Source organism: Uranotaenia lowii, chromosome 3 (assembly GCF_029784155.1).
Source record: "Uranotaenia lowii strain MFRU-FL chromosome 3, ASM2978415v1, whole genome shotgun sequence".
NCBI lineage: Eukaryota > Metazoa > Arthropoda > Insecta > Diptera > Culicidae > Uranotaenia > Uranotaenia lowii.
The window spans coordinates 204,495,084-204,515,190 of NC_073693.1; positions in this window are offsets into that span (position 1 = coordinate 204,495,084).

Below are 20,107 nucleotides of genomic sequence, written 5' to 3' on the forward strand. Positions count from 1 at the left end.
TCATGAACCATTTGTATGAGAGTTTATTGTTAAGTATAAATTGCAAAAAAATTGATAGTCACTTTTTCTGTCGTCTGCTACTAAATTTGAAATCAGGAATCAATTGACCGTGCCAAAATATCCCGTGTATAAATTTCGACTTGAACGCAAACGCATTATTGCCAAAAAGTTAAACCCCTTTCGGTGGCCTCTTATACAATGTTTGATATTGGAATCGATTGCCCTTCCCTCAAAACTCCTGTGTGCAAATTTTCAAAGCAATCCATTGCATAATAACGTCAATATTGCTAAAAACAGTGAAACAGTGAAAAATTCATTTATATGGACGACCTCTTTCGTTGACCCCTGGCAAAACATTTGACATCTGAAATCGATTGCCCGTCCCTGAAAACTACCGTGTGCAAATTTTCATCCCAATCCAATGTATAATAACGACGATATTGCAAAAATATTGAAAGGTTAATATGGACGACCCCCTTTGGCGACCCCTTAAACTGAATTTAATACCTGAAATCCATTGCTCGTCCCTCAAAACTCACGTGTACCAATTTTCATCTGAATCCGATGTATAATAACGACAATATCGCATTACCAGTGAATAGTAAATATGGACGACCCCTTTGGCCGATTCCTGATTTTAGTTTAGATAAGTGAAATCAATTGTTTGTCCCTAATAACTCCTATGTGCAAATTTGCATCCCAATCCGACGTATGAAAACTTCAATATGACTAAGATATCGAAAAGTTAATATGGACGACCCCTTTTGCCGGCCCCTTACACTAAATTTGATACCTGAAATCGATTGCACGTCACTCAAAACTATCGTGCACCAATTTTCATCTGAATACGATGTATAATAACGTTAATATCGCAAAAACAGCTAAAAGTTTATATGGACGACCCCTTTGGCTGACCCCTTACACAAAATTTGACACCTGAAATCAATTGTTCGTCTTTCAAAACATTCATGTGCAAATTTTCAACACAATCCGACAAAAATTAACGTCAATATCGCGAAAACTATATTTGTCTTGTATGGACGACCCCCTTCAGAAGGGGTCATCCTAAGATCTGAAAACATTTTACATCCTTCCTGGTTCTAATAAGCATCCATGCCAAATTTCAGCTCTCTAGCTCTTAAGACGGCTGAGTCTATAGAGGACAAACAAACAAACAAACAAACAAACAAACAAACAAACAAACAAACAAACAAACAAACAAACAAACAAACAAACAAACAAACATACAGAAATTGCTTTTTATATATATAGATATCTATTATATAAAATTCTCTTGTAACGGTGTTTGTAGTACTACTCCTCCGAAATGACCAACACGATTTGAATGAAATTATTTTTCGAATATTCTGTAGCCATGCGAATCGGTTTATATCGAATAAAATTAACAAAAAGTCACCTCAATTGTCCGTAAAAATAAAATTTGTAGTTTTTTTAATCAAATAAAAGTCATGACATCCATTTTTTCGAGATTTTCGTTACTTTGGGCGCCGAGCGGGCGGTTTGTTATTCGTCTCTATGGTCGAGGCGTCGCGAACAAACGTCGTGAGAGGATAGTAACCAGGGCATAGCATACTGATTAGTGGGAATACTTGGGCGCCTATTTCTCAACCAAGCATACTTTCAATGCACGTGGCGGCGATATGAAGCCTAGATGTGTGTTTTTTCTTCTTGATTCCTAGCTTATTTGTACAGCACATATGAATAAATGAAGCCTAGATGTGACCCAGATTGATATTTTACCGATAAAATCAAAATCATTTAAACGGTTTTAAATATAAAAACTGTTTTTATTTCATGTCAATTGAATCAGCAATGGTTGTCTAAAAAACATGAATTTGATACTGCTGCACATGAAAAAATGGTATGACTCTTTGCGGACGTTTGAAAAAAAGAAAGTGGGAAGATTTACGTACGATTGAATAATTCAATACGCCTAGAAACATTTTTCGAACATGTACAAATGTACTTAACTGAAGATAAATCAAGCGCCTTTAAATTTACAGAACAACAACAAAATCCGTTGAAAATGAACAGACACATGTACTGATTAAATAGGATTGATGTTTATTTAAAGGCCGAATGCAAAGAATTTTTTGCAACCATATGTGTAAGTTATCAATAGTCTAAGAAGAATTTCCAGTTAAAAGGTACAAGAGCGAATGCAAACGTTCAAAATTTACATAAAATGTATACATTATTTCTTCATTTATAAATGGTTGGGCCCAAATAAACAATCTGACTAAACAACTCAACTTTTTCTAAAATTATTTACCGACAAACTGTTTACAGGTTCACTGTTATCATACCCGGTGTTCCTCTATTGAGAGTTTCGATTTACAAAAAAAAACTTATTTTTTTAAGGTTTTGAGTTATTTCAGTATGAAATTTTCCAGAAAATGATATGAACTCATGAAACCATCGTAGCCTGAACAGATTATTTCTTTTCGAACTATTTAGTTTTTTTTTCAAATCTGCTTTTCAATTAAATGTTATTGAATCTTGAAAATATTATATAGTCTTAAATTAAATCGCAGATCCCCACCAACAATGTTCAGGATATTTTGAAATCAGAACATTATTTCGATCTTCAATTAAAAACATATTTTTTTCTATTTTTCATACCAATCGTTTCCTTGATTCATTGGGTCATTTTTTTCATTAATCAATATAAAAAAAAAGTAGATTACAGTATACAAGATCGCCAGATTTTATGCCATAGCAAATGCTGTTTGGGAACACTTCAAGTTGAAATGTGTCATATCTATAAGTTCGGTATCTAGAAAAACTTTCTGAACATGGTTTTGGTGAAAATATGTATATTAATTCAAACTACTTCGAGGGGTGAGGATGGTGAACAAAAAGCTGTCCCAAAACTAATTGGGAGCTAAAAGCGCTGCGTTAGGAATATTAATCCTAACGCAGCGCTTTTAGCTCCCAAATATTCCGAAAATTGTCTCAATATTCAAAATTTTATTTTCATAAAGTATCATATGCAATAAAATACAATAAATGAGAAACTTTTGATTTCGATTCACACCTTAATGTTATTTCGAACAAAGTGGAATAAATCAACGAAATGGTATACAATAAATGAAACATACATATTATCAACATACAATTATTTATGGAAAAAGTTACAAAAAGTGATTTTTTTTTTGCAATAGGCTAGCAAGTTGGACGATAACATCGAACTGAAAAAAATAAACTATTTTGAGACAAGAACCTGAAACCTGACCATTCGTTGATATACAAAAAATCTGAATGAAAGAAAAGTTAATAAAAAAGTATTCATGAAAGTTGCATGTAAGATTTATTGAAAGTTATTTATTTGTTTATTTGAGAAAAGATCCGTAGAACTGAATTAAAATTGTTAGGTTTTATTTCGATAGAATTAAGCGGGACAATTCGAGTAACCGGAAATGAGAGAAATTAAAAAAAACTAGAACATGTTCACAAAAGCGAGACGATTAACAACTCAATATTTCATAAATTATAAAAGTTGATCAGCGATGAAAAAATGGAAAATGGACGCCAAATTTAACAGGGTAAGACGAAGTTTACCGGGTCTGCTAGTATATATATATATAGACTAGCAGACCCGGTAAACTTCGTCTTACCATGTTCAACTTGGCGTCCATTTTCCATTTTTCCTTGCTTTTTTTTATATTTCCCTCCGTTCCGTTTACTCGAATTGTCCCGTGTAATTCTATCGGAGTAAACCTAATAATTTTAACTCAATTCTACGGGTCTTTACTTAAATTATCTAATATAACCTTCAATAAATATTACATGCATCTTAGATGAATACTTTTTTTTACTTTTCTTTAGTTCGGTTGCAAATTCGATTTCTTTCCAGCACTCGACGTAATTAACCAACTTGGCAAGCCTCATGAATGCAAAAAAAATCCATTTTTTGTAACTTGTTCCATAAATAACTGTATGTTGATATTATGTAGGTTTTATTTGTTGTATTCCTTTTAGTTGATTTATTCCGCTTTGTTCAAGTGCACATCATAACCCTTCGTTTCATATAGTAACAAATTTGCAACAATTCAAGTTATGAAAAAAGTGAAAAATAGTATTTTATTTAATTTTTTTTTTCTTGATATACACATCATTTCCAACTGTTTGAAATGATTTTTGAAAGAAAATAAAAGATCATGAAATGATGGGTAAATTAATATTATTTTTAACGCCTTCAGGTCATATTAAAAGTTCACCATAATAATATGATGCCCCTGGAATATCAATCTCATAAAATCTTTACAACAAAAAAGTGAATCAAAAGTCTCTTCTATTTAGACAAAATATGTAAAACAGAAAAACACTTTTCATGTTAAGTACGTACTTGAGTTGTGTGTAAACAAACAGTAAACGTGTAAACAGTTTTTCGGTGAATTATTTAAAAAAAAAAGTTGAGTTTATTTAGTCAGATTGTTTATTTGGGCCCAACAATTTTTAGATGAAGCAATAATTTATACTTTTTTTTGTAAAAGTTCAAAGTTTGCTTTTGCTCTAGTTTACCTTCTTGGTTGAAAAATTCCTCCCGAAAATGTTTGTTATGAAAGAGTTCATAGATTATTTTATTGATAACTTCAACTTACGCTTGCAAAAAATCTAAAAATGCAAAAAATTTAAAAAAAATCAAAGATCTTTGCATTCGGCCTTTAAATCCTTATCCTTCAATCCTATCTAATTTATTTCAAAGGATTTCAGTTGTTCTTCTAAAAAATTGATGGCGCTTTATACATCTACAGTTAAATACATTTGTACATGTTCAAAAAATATTTCAATTTATATCTATCAAAAACATCTGATTCTTTTTTCTGTTATCAATATAAATCAAAAGTAACGTTCAAGGCGTATTGGATTATACGAAACGAAAAGCTTCCCAATTTCTTTTTTTTTCAAACGTCCGCCAAGTGTCATACCATTATTTCATATGCATCATTACTTAATTCATATTTTTGGACAAAAATTTACTACTTAAATTAACACGAAATAAAAATGGTTTTATTATTTAAAATCGTTAATATGGTTTTGATTCGATCGTTAAAATACCAATCCGTGTCACATCAAGGCGTCAGCCATAACCATGTGCTGTGTACAAATAAGCAAGAAAAAACACATCTAGGTTGCATATCGCCCCCACGTGCATAAGCAATATAGGAACTTGGTCGAGAAACAGGCGCCTAATTGTTAAATTTTTTTAGCGATCAATGAACAGTATGCTCCGGTTACTATCCGTTGCGACGACGCTTGCCCATGGAGACGAAAAACAAACCCATCAAAAAAAAAATCTCTAAAAATGCCATGGCTTTTCAATTTCAGATTTTGGCAAAAAAAAATGTTATATGTTTTATTCATTCGGCAAACTTTCAATCTGGGTCACATTTAGGCGTCATTACCATGTGCTGTACAAATAAGGTAGGAATCAAGAAGAAAAAAAAACTCATCAAGGCTTCATTGCGCCATCACGTGCATTGAAAATATGCTTAGTTGAGAAATACGCGCCCAAATGTTCCTACTAACCAGTATGCTATGCCATGGTTACTATCCTCTAACGACGTTGGCTCGCGACGCCTCGACCATGGAGACGAAAAACAAACCCCGCCAAAGGAAAGAAAATCTCGAAAAAAATGCACGGTATAAGTATATTGTACACCGTGAAAAAAATGGATGCCATGACTTTAGTTTCATTCAAAAAACACAAATTAAATTATTACGGACAATTGATGCGACTTTTTGTTATTTTTATTAGATATAAACCGATTCGCATGCCTACAGAATATTCTGAAAATAATTTCATTTGAATCGTTTGGGTCATTCCGGAGGAGTAGTACTACAAACACCGTTAAAAGAGAATTTTATATAATAGATAAGAGCTCTTATTAATTGAAATGGGAAGAGTATTCCAGTCTTCCGAAAATCACTCGGAAGAAACGCTCATGATAGGTTTCTAGTTGGAAACATTCAAATCCGATTGCTGCTGCCTGTTGTTCCCTAGAGAATCGGCAGAGCGACAATGCGAAGTCAATGTAAACAAGATTCAAAAGCGAGAGCGGATTCGCATCTAAGTCGATCTCTCAAGCTCACTACCTGGTGTATCAGAAGTGTTTGAGACATTTACTGATACAAGATCCAATTCGAAAATCCACTCACTCACTCACTCAAACTCAATCAATGCGGCCTTGCGTCGGTTCATACTGCCTGGGCAAAGCGGCAGATACATATGTTCATACATACTGCCTGCATGTTTGAATGGCTGTTTTGGTCCTCCCCAACAACAGCAACAACAAAGCAAGATGTATCAGGCAGACAGCGTTCGATCATTGATCAGTAAACGAGTGAGTGAGTGAGTGATTGAGCCAGAAAAGTTATTGACTGAAAGAAGAAACTGAAAATCAGGTAGCTCCTCACTCAGTTGAGAATTCCAACTGGAGAAGAAACGTCTCTCTTTAAAATTTTATTTCTTTGATTCTCGGAGCAGCGCTGTCGGACACAATCTTTGCCCCGCCGGGAGATAAACCAACCGACAATTTAGGTTTTGCTTTCGCTGTTGAAAACGATTCAGTGACTTTCATGAGAATTGAGTGATTTTCGAAACACTGGAGTATTCCCATAGATACATCGTACTATTTAATTTCAGCAAAACTTGTTTTGCAATTTCAATAAATCATATCATGAAAACAAAACGCTTATGTTAATCATTTTTTAAATTTTTTTTTCAAAAATTGTTCGAATTCATCATATTTCAATTTATTTTGTATAGGAGCCCCCCCTGAATTAAAACGATTAGATAATACTTAAAATAATTTCATGACACCAAAAACTACATTTTGTACAAAATTCGATCGTTTGAAAATCATTCGAGTTCTGTTACATTTTACAATGAGTATTTAAGGGACCCCCCCCCCCGCTTCCCAACAAAGCGATATAACAATACAATTTTTCATCCAATTATATCAAAACCGTCAAACCAACATAATAAGTCATTTATCATCTGTTAAAAAATGTTTGTGTAGAAAATTTGACGAAAATCATTTGTAAATTAATCAAACTGTGTCACTTCTGTAACGTTATTTTTGTATGGGAGCCCCTCCTCCCTTAAGTCGGAGCGGTTTGTAACAATTATAGACCATCTTCGGCCCAAAAACCCTCAGATTCCAAGTTTCACGATGATTGGATCAGTAGTTTTCGAGTCTGTAGGGAACATACAGACAGTGTAAATCAATATTTCTACTTTTAAACGTGAAAAGCCCCGTGGGAAGGAAAGGATTAACTATCCGTTGAACTTCTAGCAATCTGAATTGCTAGAATTACAATTGCTTTGTTTACATACTCAAATGCGTTAAATTAAGGATCTCAGTACTATTTCCTTCCATTGCATCTTCTTTGAAATTTCTATGCTGTATCGACTGACTTAGTAACGGAAAGTTTTATTCGGAATATTAAAATTTTAATAGCACAACATAACAGCAAAAATTTGATTTATGAAACTAACAACTTTACACCATCCGCAGGATGAACGAACATTCTCCTATGGGATTCATTCTTTGTTCTGTAAACTTAGCAACAGCTTAAGCGTCCCGGCAATCTGTCCCTCGATACTCATAACTGGAAGAAGAAAAAAAAATAAATAAAATGTGCGGTTGGTCCAGCATGATGCTGCCAATAACTAGAAAAATAAATGACAGAAACGCTCGGTCATGTACCGATTGCTTTCCTTGTGATAATTCAGGGAAGATATTGCTGAAAAACACTCATACAACAGTCAAGTACAAACAATGTTAACATGTTTGTAACCCACTGCAAATCCGATGGTAAACGCGATTAGTTATCATCGCCCGCCGGAAATTTATTCAGAAGTAGCTTTACTTTCTTTTTTTGACAAAAACCCGCGGAAAATCCCATGATCCCAACTCCAACCCCACAGAGCGCCAATGTTGTCATTTTATTTCCAGGCAGCCGGAAAAGTTTCGAATTACAAAAGCAAACAAGGAAAAGCTCGTCGTAAATGCCGGGCGCCACTTTGTCGCGCCAGTTGGACTCAACAGTTGAAATAATCGATACTTTGGCGGGGAAAACACCATCCGCATCTTACTAACTCGCAAGGATGCTGTTCGGATGTTTGTTGGCTGGCTGGAGCCACTCGACTAAGGAGCGAGATGATGATGATGCTGCTGGCTGTGATAGAAAAAGCAATTTTCTTCCGATTCCGGCAAAGCATGGCACGGTGCTGCGTTCCGTGACTAAAAAGGTCGTCGACGAGGACACACAAAGAGTAGATACGTGCCGTTTCGAACCGAACCGGATGCAACTCGAAGACTTTATTCGTGAAGGTACCACTTGAGTGCGCTTGGACTTGGGTCTCTACTTCCTGTGATGATCATAGAAATGCAATTTGCATACGATCTGACTTCGATGAGATTTTGTTGGAAATAAAAAATGCGTCATTCGCCGCGATTGTTTTCCTTTAGATACCGTAGAAGAAGCTTCTTTATTTCAAACGCTTCAAATTATTAAAATGTATGGAATTTAAAAACTCTCCTACTTATTTAGCCTAGCTGATTTTATTTTCTCCATTTATTTTTAATTATTTTAAAATTAATTTAACACCTAGAATTTTGGAACACGTATTGTGGAAAAGAGTATAAAGCCATATTTTATTAGGGTTTATTTACTATACATGATTAAAATGTTGAAAAAGCATATCCATTTTCAACCAATTTCTTACAATAATATAAATTAAATGACTTGGGGATTTTTTCGCATATTTTTCCGTCTCATGTCCAATCATTTTCCTTAGATGCGGTACTCTATCGTTTTGATATTGCTGGCAGCAATTTGTGCAGTTGCGACCAAGGTTACCATGACATCGAGCATACTGTCTGGTCGCGTGAAGTCCATCTTGTCGCCAAAACGAATTTCATAGACTCCCTTAGGGCCCGAGGAAAACCACCTAACGTCCCAGTAATAGATGTACTAGATTTTGACTACATGTTCGAATTCTATCTTTTTCTATAAGCTATCGATCTTCGACTATAATTCTTTTTATTTTTATGTTTCTCTTCCTATCTTCTTTTTCTTTAAACAAAAAGTGTTAAGCTAAGCAAACAATTGTAAAAACAAAATTGACTTTGGCTCCTTAGAAGGTACAAGCTTTTTCAAATAAAGATTTACAGAAAAAAAATAAATGAAATAGCTTCCTTATTGAAATTTCAGCCGGAAGATGAATTCTAACAGCAGCTGTTTTTATACTGATGGTGGGTCGGAAAATTTATCAAAGCAATTTTTTAAATGTTGGGTTAATTAATGAAATAATTTTGTTTGAGGTAAAAGTTTTGCATTTTAGAAATCATTTTTAATTACCACCGAAATACAAAACCCTTCGATTTCATCCAAAAATTTGTAGGTTTCTTAAAACGCTGTATTTTTTGTTGGTTTCCAGCAGTTGAGTGTGTTATCGTTTCCAGCCTTTAATATAACTGGAAATTTTGCTGGGAACCAGCTAAATTTTTCAGATTTTGTCGCGTTGACTTTCAAGCAAAATGTTTAGCAATTTAAATTGCTCGAAAAAAGAAAACATAAATGCTGTTTTCCAGCTATTCAAATAGCTGAGATCAGCAATCCAGATTGTTTGAAACCAGCTATTTCTTTCAAAACAACCGGCTGTCATTGGTATTGAATTTAAATTTCAATTCAAAATTAAATATTTAATACTGGCTGTGTATATAATAAGCAATAAATAACAATTATTTTCTTACCTTTTTCAATTATTTTTGCACATATTTATTTTCAGGAACATGATTTTTTTCACCCTATTCCTACACTGGCTCTGGGGTGGCAGCTTCGTGCCAAAATGTTGATCATCCGTGCCTGAAAAGTTGAGTTTTGATTAGTATCTTTCGTGAAATTTCTTCCTATCCAATCTAAACTTACCCTTGACTTGATGTCTGGTTGCTAAAATATAGAGAAACTAGCAGACCCGGTAAACTTCGTCTTACCATGTTCAATTTGGCGTCCATTTTCTATTTATCCTAGTTTTCTTTACATTTCCCTTCTTTCCTTTTACTCGAATCGTCCCGCTCAATTCTATCAAAATGAAACCAAAGAATTTAAACTCAACGGGTCTTTTAAAATCCAATTTTTGTAACTTGTTAAATAAATAACTGTATGTTGATAATATGTATGTTTCATTTGCTGTATTCCATTCAGTAGATTTATTTCGTTTTGTTATATTCTGTTTAATATCGGGACAATTTTTGGAGTATTTGCCGAATATTTTGCCTAACGCAGCGCTTTCAGCTCTCAATTAGCTTTGGATGGTGTATTTTTTAGAACTGTAGAAATGAAACACATAAGAAAAGATTTTTTACTAACCATTTTCAAACAGCTTTTTATTCACCATCCTCATGCTTCGAAGCAGTTTTAATTAAAATCCATATTTTCACCAAATGATTTCCAAAAAGTTTCGCCTGATACTTAAGTTATAGACTTTACACATTTCAACTTAAAGTGTTCCCAACAGCACTTGTCATGGCATGAAATCTGATGATTTTGTGTATTGCTAATTCCTTTTTTTTTATTCAAGCAAAAAATGCAAATGAATTCCTTTGAACTTTAACTCAATGAATCAAAGAAACGATTCGCTCTGAAAAGAGGAAAACATATGTTTAGATATATTCACCCATTATTTTAAAGATTTTAATTGAAGCAGTTTTAATTTGAAAATTTCCTGAACATTGTTGGTGGTGATCTGCGATTTCATTTAGGATTATGTTATATTTTTAAGATTTAATAACATTTAATTGATAAGCAGATTCTTTTTTTAAATTTAATAGATTGAAGATAAATGATCTGTTCAGGCTACGATGGTTTCATGAGTTCATTTTATTTCCTGGAAATTATCATATAAACAAAACCTTAATAAAAATTATGTGTCTTTTTTTCTTTAAACCTTAATTTTCAAAAATGAAACACCTTTCAAATCCTAACGAATATCACCACAGTTCAACTTTCATATGCTCTGGAAAAAGTAATATTTTCAAAAAAAAAAATTAGTTATGTTGACAAAAAGAAATATCGAAGTATATATTTGTCCCATTTATTGGGGCAAGTGAAAACACATAGGTCTTTTTAGATACGTAAGTGAAAAGACTTTAAAATTAATTTAATACTTGTTCTTGTTTGTCTGTTTTATCAACTTTCATTGCTGTATCCTAAGTTTTTCTCCGGAATAAATTAATGCTTGGTACTTCAATTTCACTGAATGCTGTTCAACCAAAAGACCTTGATTTACAAAGACCTTTATAATAATTTCGAATATCAGCTTCAGATTCAATACTCGGGATATCCTTTCTGGCCATTTTGAAGATAAAATTCTTAAATTGTAGATGTTTCATAGCTAAATTGCGCGTTTTCACTTATTCCACCTAAGAAATTACAGGAATTAATATTATTTTTAACACTATTAGGTCATATTAAAAGTTCATCATAAAAATCTGCTGCCCCTGGAATATAAATCACAAAAAAACTTTTCAACAAAAAGTGAATCAAAAGTCTCTACTATATAGCCAAAATATGTAAAACAAAAACACACTTTTCATGTTAGGTTTGTACTTGAATTGTGTGTAAACAAACAGTAAACGTGTACACAGTTTTGGTGAATGATTTTTTAAAAAAAAAGTTAAGTTTATTTAATCAAAATTTTTTATGGGCCCAACAATTTTAAGATGAAGAAATAATGTATACATTTTTGTAAAAGTTGATAGTTTGCTTAATTAGTTTGATAGTTGATAGTTTGAAATTCTTCTGGAAAATGCATATCCTCACTTTTTGTTATTAAAAAGTAGATTATTTTATTGACGACTTCAATTTACGTTTGCAAAAAATCAAATAGTTCATTCGGTCTTTTAAAACTTCAATTCTATCTAATCTATTTTAAAGAACAGACTCTTGTTGAGAGGACGAATGGCCAAGTTGGTTGAAATCCTCTATAATTAAGCAAATTAGAAGAGAATAGACTCTTGTTCAGTTAATGTGTCTAGCATTCTAGGCGTATTGGATTATACGAAATTGAATGTAAAGCTTCCCAATTTCTTATTTTCAAACGTCCTCAAAGTGTTATAACATTATTTCATATTTATCTTTACCAAGTTTATATTTTTTGGCAACAATTTACTACTTAAATTGACACGAATAAAAAATGGTTTTGATATTTGAAATCGTTTATATGGTTTTGATTGGATCGATAAAATATCAATCCGTGTCACATCTAGGCGTCATTTATTACCATGTGCTGGGTACAAATAAAATAAGCAAGAAAAAAACACATCTAGGTTGCATATCGCCCCCACGTGCATAAGAAATATAGGTACTTGGTTGAGAAATAGGCGTCTAATTTTTGAAATTTTTCCAGCGATCAATGAACAGTATGCTTCGGTTACTATTATCTTGTAACTACGTTTGCTAGCGACGCCTCGCCCATGGAGACGAAAAACAAACCCCTCGAAGAAAAGAAAATCTCTAAAAATGGATGCCTGATTTTTCAATTTCAGATTTTGGCAAAACAAATATTATATGTTTTATTCGATCAGCAAAATGTCAGCCTGAGTCACATCTAGGCGTCATTCATAACCATGTGCTGTAGAAATGAGCTAGGAATCAAGAACAAAAAAAATCACATCGAGGCTTCATATCGCCACCACTTGCATTGAAAATATGCTTGGTTGAGAAATACGCGCCAAAATATTCTCACTGATCAGTATGCTATGCCATGGTTACTATCTTCTAACGACGTCTGCTCGCGACGCCTCGACCTTGGAGACGAAAAACAAACCGCCCAAAGGAAAAAAAAAATCTCGAAAAAATGGAAGCCATGACTTTGATTTCATTCAAAAAACTACAAATTTAATTATTACGGACAATTGATGCAACTTTGTGTTGTTTTTATTCGATATAAACCAATTCGCATGGCTACAGAATATTATAAAAATAATTTCATTCCAATCGTTCGGGTCATTTCGGAGGAGTAGTACTACAAACACCGTTACAAGAGAATTTTATATAATAGATATAAAAATGATTGAAATGGCCATTAGTTCTCAGTTCACAGTTTGTGAGTGTCAGACAAAGAGAATTCGGTATCGATTTAAGTAAAGGGCGAATGCGCCAACATCGCTGTTTCGATTTCGAGAAAATCGCTGTTTCGATAAAATCGCCTTTTTTTTAATTTGACAGCTTCATAAGCTCCCAGCAAAAATATTATTTTGTTTTATCAATAACTCGAGCACCATTCATCCATCAGATAAGTGAGTAGGCTCAAAAAATAGGTCTTCGAACCTTCTTTTTTATCCAGCTGATAACTCGATTTGTATACATTTCGCGCATACGCCCTTTTGAAAAATCGATACCGCATAAAAATTTGTCTTCTACCCCATTTTCATTGCATACTTCAAGGCGCAATTTTCTAGTTCTTCGATAAATACAGTATTTTGAGTCCTATTTAACAGATAATTACTGAATAAACATTAGTTATTGAACAAATATTAGTTATTTTGTGATACGCAATGATCACGATCCATTAAGAAGACAAATATATCTTTTTGGACTCTAGGTATCAATTAAACCCCTAACATACATTTTGGAAAACTTTTTTCCAAAACAAAAATTGAAAGTTTACTAATACTTTGAAAATATGGCATTTCGAAGTTCATATTATACTCTTACGATTGGCATTCTGAAATAAATGTTTTTCACATTTTGTTAAATTTTTCAAACAAAGTTCAATATATACACTGTATCAAAAAATTGTCCGTACAGCACGTACCTTGACATCCAAACAATCAAAAAGTGCACTTTTTCAGTCAATAAAAATACTACAATTACATCATTCGCTGCCGAATCTAGTCCTTTTTGTAGATCAGTATTAAAAATGTTTATGAATTAAACCTTTAAAATAATCCAATTCATTTTGTATTGAAAGTCCCAAAAACGACGTCAAAAAATTGTCCGTACACTGAGGCCTTTGTCAAATATAAGTCAAGAAAACAGTTATGTGTCAGTCTGTCAAACCCAGAAACGTGAGTTGAATCTCAGCAAAGACAATTTCCAGTGGTCTGAGCGATAAATACGGTAAAATGAACTTTATCTAGCGTAAAACAGTAGATTTTCGTGTTTCCGGATGTCAATGTATTTTTTTGTGAGAAGCAGACATTTTCCTGTTAATTAAATCCTCAAAAATTAACAAGAAAATGTCTGCTCCTCACAAGAAAATACCCGTTGACATCCAGAAACTGATTGCTGACCTGAAGAATGACGGTAAAAGCTTGTCCGAAATTGCAGGTATAGTAAAACGGCCACGATCGTCGGTTCAGTATGTCCTTCAGAACTTTAAGAAGACTAGCTCCCTGGAGACTACTCCAGGAAGAGGCCGCAAACTGAAGCTTACGGATTGTCACCATCGCATCATTGTCAGGGAAATCGTCAGAATCCTAAAATCAGTGCCCCGAAACTAGCTGACAGCCTGAAAAATTTTGAAAACATACAGGTTAATCCTCAAACGGCACGGAACATACTTCATGAGAAAAAAATACCGAGGTCGTGTTGCTCTTAAGAAGCCGTTTTTATCTGCTAAAAATAAGAAAAGCGGCTGGAATTCGCTCAAAAGTATGACCTGGAACCGGAAGAGTTCTGACAGAACGTCATATTCACTGACGAAAGCCAATTAAAGATTTTTGGGTCTGACGGACATGTAAGAGTATGGCGTAATCCAAATACTGAATTGTATCCGAAAAATTTGCGACCGACATTTAAGCACGGTGGTGGCCATGGCTCCGGAAACTTGATATTCATTCACGGAGAAAAATAAATAGATTTATCAATCATATTACGCATCTACAGGAATATAAATATGATTGTTTGGTTCTGACCCGAAAATACGATCAAACCAACCATCAGCTTATACTCCCGGGAGTTAGTCTTCTTAAAGTTCTGAAGGACATACTGAACCGAGGATTATAACCATTTTACTATTCTATGCGTAATTCAAAGACAAGTAAATAAATAAATTTCGGAAAAGCTTTTACCGTCATTCTTCAGGTCAACAATCAGTTTCCGAATGTCAACGGGTACCTATTATTTTTGTGAGGAGCAGACATTTTCTTGTTAATTTAATCCTCAAATTGTTGAAATCTACTGATTTACGCTTAATAAAGTTCATTTTACCGTATTTATCGCTCAGATCACTGGAAATTGTCTTTGTTGAGATTCAACTCACGTTTCTGCATTTGACAGACTGACACTTAACTGTTTACTTGACTAATATTTGACAAAGGCCTCAGTGTACGGACAAATTTTTGACGTTGTTTTTGGGACTTTCAATACAAAACGAATTGGATTATTTTTAAGGTTTAATTCATAAACATTTTTAATACTGATCTACAAAAAGGACTAGTTTCTGCAGCGAATGATGTAATTGTAGTATTTTTATTGACTGAAAAAGTGCACTTTTTGATTGTTTGGATGTCAAGGTACGTGCTGTACGGACAATTTTTTGATACAGTGTATGTTGGTTATACACCATGGGTGCACAGATTCACCGCAGTTTCTGCCTAAGTACGTGTTCACGTGCATTCTTTAGATCAGGCATGTCAAACTGGGGGTTCGCAGGCCGCATGCGGCCCGCGGCCTAGGTCAATGCGGCCCGTGTAGCCCCGTCTTAAATTGTCACATTAAAAACACCACTGATTCTTATGTAAAATATTACTGCAAAAAAACTATAGCTGAATGTACCGATATAACTGATTTTGGCTGCGGCCCTCTATGTCATAGAAAATTTTTAATGCGGCCCGCACACCTAAACGAGTTTGACATGCCTGCTTTAGATTATTAAGTTTGACAAATCTCTAATGCAACGCGTACCTATATACTATAACCGGCTTTGAATAAACTGTTATGGAGTGAATGATTGCGTGTGTTGATGTAGGTATATTTTGGAAGAACGAGTTAATCAGGTGGACAAGTTTATTTACAGGTATTCCCGCATCCGTGTATATACCTGGCCAGCTGGCAACTGATTGAATATTCTTATAATATATGTAGTCAGTTATAGAAGAAAACACATCTCACCTGTCGGCCGCTTATGGGATTCGAACCCAAAAGTTTTCTTGTCGTTACCGGGAATAGAATCCAGTACGCCTGGCATACCACAACCAGACTCGTGCCACCGGTCTTGGCTTAAAAAATCCTCAGCTAGAAAATTTTATTCTGACCATCCGTTTCTAAGTTATGGTGTCACGAAAAAAGGTCTTCATTTTTATATAGATTTGAAACCTAGCACTTCAAGATTTAAAATAAATTCGGAATTACCAGATTTGCCGATTTATCAGAGCGGCATGTTCTTAACGTTACCTCTGATATGTTTATTTATTTATTTAAGTCTTTGACTGCTGCCATACAGACCTAATATTAAAATTAACTTATGTTTAAATTAAAACTATGTTAAAACTAGGGAACGTTACGTATTACACATTTAAACATTGATTTGGATACATTGAAGTCTAACAAGTGTGAAACATCGTTGAAGACTTGACAACATCGATTCAGCGGGTGGTTTTGTCCAAAAACTGTTCTGCTTCTAGGTAGCCAAAGGGTGATTTGATTACGCAAACGGCGGGCTAGGACGTGCAAACTCAAGCTGCGGAGTTCTTTTTCTGCCAGAAATGTCCATAATACTAGAGCCAAGAATGAACTTTCTCAGGACTTTCTCCACTTATTTGGCTCTTATTTATTTTCATAGTTTTTTTTCTTTAATCTATTCTAGGATTCTATAGTTATTATTAATGAGGTACACCTAAATTTATATTTTTCTAGATTTACTAAATTATCTTATTTTAATCGCCGCCGGGATATATTTTTATTTAATTTTTGGCATTTCAGCGAGTTGTGAAAATTCAAGGTAGAATATTTAGAAAGAACATGAAAGTATTAGCGCTCTAGCTTTGATCTTTCCACCTATAATACTTTCATGTTCTTTCTAAATATTCTACCTTGAAACTCGCCGAAATGCCAAAAATTAAATAAGAATATATCCCGGCGGCGATTAAAATAAGATAACAGAATCACTTGGCTAAAGAAAAGAGGAAATGGGATAACAAAAATTACAACACAATTCACCACGATGCATTTGGCAAAAAAGTAAGGCATCGGATGGATAAAATGCGAAACAAAAAGTAACAACCATCCGATGTACCTAAAAAAAGTAGCACGCATCGATAGAATTGGCTTAGCAATAGAACAGCACATGTGAGCGCTGCTTGGGTGATTTTTTGCCCGGTCGGACACAATCTCATGTGTTCGACCCGTCCGTGTTTCAATGTGGGTAGGGATGCGATGGGTTTCTTCATGGGTTAGTTCTACCTCAAGAATTCTCTTCATTCCACTGCCCAAGTGCTTCCAAACTTCCAACAACACTAGTGGAAAGAAGGAGAAACGGAATCAAAAATGTCACACGCTCTTTTTTTTTAACTCAAAATTAAGTATGACCGAGGTTCAAAACATAGTTCGATTCTATGAACTTAAAATTAGGTACCCTTTTTGCCTCCTTGCGATGAATCAAAACGGAGTTCGAACTGCGAACTCAAAATTGATCCCTATTTTTTCCTTCGGCGAGGGATCAAAGCTGAGTTCGACCTTATGAACTAAAAATTGAACTCTCTTTGTTGGGCTGAAAACACTTAGCGAGTTCAGTCCGAACCGGAACAGCAACCAACGAACACGTCGCAAGATTTTGTCGTTCCGGATTATTTATCGGAAGACTATGAAGGAACTTCTTAATGGAATGCATGTTCACCATGTCAGCGTAAAATTCTGTCCGTCATTGTCATCATATGGTGAGTGGCTTGAAATATTCGGAAACTTCCGGATGTTGTTTACTTCCCGTGGGAAGTAACATCCGGATGTTTTCTTTGACCGGGACTTTCCACCGCTTTGTAATTGCAATGCAATGTACCGGAACAGCAACATCCGGGTACAAAAAAATTTAATGATCCTTTATTTCCCTGTAAATAAGCTACCCTCGAAAAAAAGGATAAATTCGAGTTTGGCTGCCGAACTTAGTATTGAGTATGCCTATCAGAACTTAGTTTTGCTATTACCCAGTCAAACTCAAAGTTGAGGGAAGCCACCGAAGTGCTGTTTTGAACCAAAAATACTTAATTTTGAGTTTAAAAAAAAGAGCGTGCATGATTGAGGTCCGGTGCGTGCGTTGAAGAGAAGCAGCCCCATCCTCAGTAGGAGCCTCCGAAGGCAGTTAGGAGACTGCCAGAATGCGTGTGTTGAGGAGGAGTGTTTAGATTCGTCCCATCGAAGCAATCGATGAGATTAAAAGCAACACACGCATGATGGTGTTTATCATCAGTATACAACTAATCAATGTAAACCAGAAACATGATTCAGTGTAAATAGGATGAAATATGTAAATTAAAAGTATTCTAAGTTCTACCATCTAGAATAGAACAAGTTTCCCCTTTCCACTGTCCAAGTGCTTCCAACAACAGTCTATCACCCTTCTCGTCGAACCGGTCGTTCTGTCGAGCTCGTTCCACATGCCCGATGACGGCTTGAGGCTATCCCAACAGTCCTCGAGAGGGACTTCGTTAAGCTAAGTCGTGCGATATTAAACTGAGGCGATGTTATTCACTACGCAGAGTTTCGGGCGTATCTTCACCATCACCAGGTGGTGGTTTGAATCGATGTTGGCGCCCCGACAGGATCTGATGTCGATGATGTCCGAGAAGTGCCGGCTGTCTATTAAAATGTGGTCGATCTGGGATTGCGTTTGGTACGGCGATCTCCAGGTGTATTTGCGTGGGAGGCGGTGCTGGAAAAAGATACTACGTACGACCATTCGTTTTTAATTTCTTTATTTGAAACGGCTTATACCTGGAGGCTTCAAGGAGCCAAACTCTTTTTGTACGTTTACAATTGTTTACTCAGGTCTTGATCATCACTTTTTGTCATCAAGTTCGTGTTTGTTGCCGCAGCTCTGGTAGATGGTATGACCATCTCGAAGCGCACGTAGCGTAGAGCCAGAGCTCTTCCAGCATACCTCCTGCAGCGCTACGATGTCGAGTTTTTGGCTCTTCAATACTTTGGAGAGCACGTGGGTATTGCCCATGAAACTTAAAGATCGGCAGTTTCCATGTTCCAAGTTTCTGGTCCTTCTTCGTCACGTGGGTCTTCGCCGATTTCCATCCGAAATTTCTTGTGAATTGTTCGCAGCTTACCCCACTATTTCGAACTGTCGTGATCTTGCTCTTATGGGTTTCGAACTCCACCAGAACATTGTTGCAATTTGCACGCCGCAAATTACATAGAGAACAGACACGTATGAAGCCGCCTATCTGAAGTTGCAACTTCAACTAGATTGGCTGAACTTTTTTTTTTGTTTTAAGTTCTTGACATTTTGCCCAATTATGATCTTAGTATGTATGCGACCAAAGCATCCACCGAGGTTGGGTACCCAGTACCCAATATCTACTAAAATTGCTTGCTTCCCAGCCAGCCGCACGGGGAGGTTGAGAATCTAAGTTGTAAGATAAGAGGTGATATGGCCAGACCACTATCCGAAGGTTGGGTGTATGGAGTCTGAAGTTGCACATTATCTACCATTCGCCAGTCATATTTGGCTCATGTAAAGATTCATAAAATAGTTCGCCTGTCACACTCTTCTGGAAGATCTTGGCAAGCGTAAGGCAATTTGTTTCTCCGCGTAGTGGGAAGCAACATGATCTATAAAATGTTCAAACTAACTTGATAAACAAAATTATTTAATATATTGTTATTCAACATGATTCACTTACTGTCATAACTTTTGAGCGGAATACATTATTCTTTATTCATGCAATGATTGTCCAAGATTTTGAAGACAATTTTTTGAGTGAGCAAAACAGCTAGAAGGGGAAAAAAAAGAATAGACCTTTAAGCATAACTCCAGGCGAATTCGTCGGTGGAATTTCATCCCCATAAATTTCCACGGCTCAGTTTTCCTCCCGGAAGGCACAACAGCAGCGAAAGAAAAGGG